The 3,386-nt window shown below is 47.8% G+C and overlaps 1 non-coding gene across 1 annotated transcript; it reads left to right on the forward strand.

The window, feature by feature from the left end:
* The first annotated feature begins 1,405 nt into the window (after positions 1-1,405).
* LOC136530151 (small nucleolar RNA Z247) lies at positions 1,406-1,542 on the forward strand. Its single transcript, XR_010777645.1, has one exon. It is a non-coding gene; the product is annotated as a small nucleolar RNA Z247 (small nucleolar RNA).
* The last annotated feature ends 1,844 nt before the right edge of the window (positions 1,543-3,386 follow it).

The following is a 3,386-nucleotide window of genomic DNA, read 5'->3' on the forward strand; positions in this document are numbered from 1 at the left end:
GGGGCGGACCTAGGATTCATCAAAGACTAGGACCATTACATTACACATCAGTGCTAATTATGCTTGGCTATAGAAAAAACGATGATTTTCCTATTGTAATTAAGGGCTAGGGCCATGGCCCTAGTGCCCCTAGTGCAGGTCCGGCACTGGGTGACAACACGGGTCCACAGTTGTTGGGCTCGATTGTTCAGCTCGGGCGTTGGCCAGGCTTACGCGTGTGGCATGGCAAGGACAATCATGGGTCGCTGAGGTGTGGCCGTGTTTGGAAGTTGCTGTGTATTTCGTGGTGAAGTCCATGGTTGCAACGTAGCGTCTTGCAGTGTGGCAGCGGAAGCGGTGTGGTGGCTAGGTTCTAGGTATGCTTGGGCGACTCATGGTGGACAGCGATGACAGCAAGTCTTGCCTAGAAATGGCTTGGTAGCGATGTCCTGTTGGAGGCGGCTCACTGCCGGTTGTGTGGTCATGGCGTCTGGTCCTGCTTGGCGATGACCGATATGGTGTGGCTATGGTAACCCTTTTGGTTTGTGGGGGTTGCCTTTGGATTGTTGGAAAGGTTTGGACGGAAGCTTTGCTCAACTCTTTCTATTAAGAATATCCAATAGGATCACATGACCGTAATATCTGGTTGATAGATAGTTGATTGATATCTCCTAATGATTGGTTGTGCGCTCAGGCTTGGATTGCGGGTGAAGGCAAGTATCACAACTTCGATTAGATATGATATGTATCTCCTAACTGATGTAATCTTGTGATGTAATCTAGAGTTATCAAAGTAGTTAGATTCTTCTTGTTGTACAAGTTATACCGCCACGCCAGGGGCTCTTCCTGGCTATATTAACACGAAGCCGTGAGCCTGAAAGGGCATCACGTTCCAACCATTTTCACATGGTAATCAGAGCTAGGTTAGTCCACAATATTCTCAATAGCTTTCTCTTCCGCGCTTCAACAATTGTTCTCTCTGATCGGTTGTCCTGTCACCGAGAAGCTGGGCAAAGGGAATTTTCCCCTATGGAGCGCCCGTGTGTTGTCTGCTCTTCGCGGTGCGCAGATAGCGCACTATCTCGAGTCCGACATTGTGGTGCTGGAGAAGCAGATCCCCAAGGCGATCGACAAGCTGACTGAGCTCATCCTCAACCTTGAGTATGAAACTTGGGTTGCGAAGGACCAGTAGATCGTTAACTATCTGCTCTCCAATATCTCCAAGGAGATCCAGGTGCAAGTCTCCAATTGCGCCACATCGGCCGAAATATGGAAAGTGATCTCAGAGATGACGGCTTCCCAGTCTCGGGGCCATATCATCAACACGCGCATGGCGTTGGCCACAGCGCAGAAGGGCTCATCTACAATCACCGACTACTTCAACAAGATGAAATTTCTTGCTGACGACATGGCGGCCGCCGGCAAACGTCTTGAAGATGAAGAGATCATCTCCTATGTACTAGCTGGACTTGACTTGGATTTTAATCCGATTGTCTCGGTTGTCGCGGCGCGCATGGAGTCGCTATCTTTGGGCAAGCTCTACACCCAGCTAGTGAGCTAGGAACAGTGGATGGATCTCCTGCACGGTGGATCCGGTTCATCTGCTAACACGGCTACACGTGGAGGCCGTGGTGGTTTCAACCATGGCGGTGGTGGCCGAGGACGCGGGCGCGGCCACAACCATGGCAACAACAACAACAGCGGGCGCCTCTGGCAGAACTACAACGGCGATAAACCCATCTGCCAGCTCTGCGGCAAGGAGGGCCACACCGGACTCCGCTGCTCAAGTGTTTTGACGCTTCCTTCACCAGCCCACCAGAGCAATCCCGATCTGCCTCCTCTGTGTCATATGGGATCGACACCAACTGGTACACCGACACTGGTGCTACCGACCACATCACGGGAGAGCTGGAGAAGCTCACCATGAGGGACAAGTACCATGGAAACGACAAGGTTCATGTTGCTAATGGCGCAGGTATGAGAATCAATCAAATTGGTCGAAGTTTTGTTCGTACCCCAAATCAAAATCTCGTCCTAAACAATGTTCTTTATGTTCCTGAAGCTAACAAAAGCCTTGCATCTGTTCATCGTCTTACATCCGATAACCATGATTTTATTGAATATCATCCCAACTATTTTTTTTATTAAGGACCAAGCGACGAAAAAACCATCCTTAGAGGGGAATGTGAAGGCGGCCTCTACCCGTTGAAGTCTAGGCCGTCATCGAATAAAGGGGCGTTTGGTGCTGTCAAGTCTCCTTTGTCCAGGTGGCATAGTTGTCTCGGCCACCCTTCTTTTGCAGTCGTTCAATAAGTCCTTAGCAAAAATAGTATTCCCTTTGTTGCCGATTTGAATAAAGAAACTATTTGCGATGCTTGCCAAAAGGGCAAAAGTCATCAGCTACCCTATCCTAGATCCACGAGTATCTCATTGAGTCCCTTAGAACTTGTGTTCTCTGATGTATGGGTTTTTGCGCCCACTTCTGTTGGCAAAAACAGTTATTACGTTAGCTTCATTGATGATTTCAGCAAGTTTACATGGATTTATTTGCTTCGTCATAAATCTGAAGTTTTTCAAAAATTTCATGAATTCCAAGCTATGGTTGAACGCCAATTTGATAGAAAAATTCTCGCTATGCAAACTGACTGGGGAGGGGAATATCAAAAGCTGAATGTCTTCTTTCAGCGTATTGGCATCTTGCATCATGTCTCATGCCCTTATGCACACTAACAAAATGGCTCCGTTGAACGCAAACATCGCCATATTGTTGAAGTAGGTCTCTCGCTTTTAGCCCATGCTTCTATGCCCTTAAAATTTTGGGATGAAGCTTTCATCACTGCCACCTATCTTATTAATCGCCTCCTTAGTAAAATTATTAATAACCAAACTCCTCTTGAACGCCCGTTTCATCAAACACCAGACTACTCCTCTCTTCGTACTTTTGGCTACGCATGCTGGCCGAATCTACGGCCTTATAACGCTCGCAAGTTGCAATTTCGCTCCAAACACTGTGTCTTCCTAGGATATAGTAACATACACAAGGGGTTCAAGTGTCTGGATGTCAATGAAGGGCGTGTCTATATTACCCGAGACGTGGTCTTCGATGAACACGTCTTCCCCTTCGCCGAACTCCACCTAAACGCCGGTGCTCGATTACGATATGAAATTCTCCTCCTTCCTCCAACTCTGACAAATCCTTCACATGATTTTGGGGACGACAATTCTTCAGATCATTTTGATAATGATTCCCTGCATACTAACCCTACGTCTAAGCGTGTAGCACATGAAAAAAATTCGACGTCAAACGAACTAAATCTGGCTAGAAACGGGCGTCATTTCATGCTCCCCGAGCAATTTCCCGTTTTGGCAGGAACAGGCGGCGATCCCTAGGTTGATTCACCTGCACC

The sequence above is a fragment of the Miscanthus floridulus genome, chromosome 19, assembly GCF_019320115.1.
Source record: "Miscanthus floridulus cultivar M001 chromosome 19, ASM1932011v1, whole genome shotgun sequence".
Lineage (NCBI taxonomy): Eukaryota > Viridiplantae > Streptophyta > Magnoliopsida > Poales > Poaceae > Miscanthus > Miscanthus floridulus.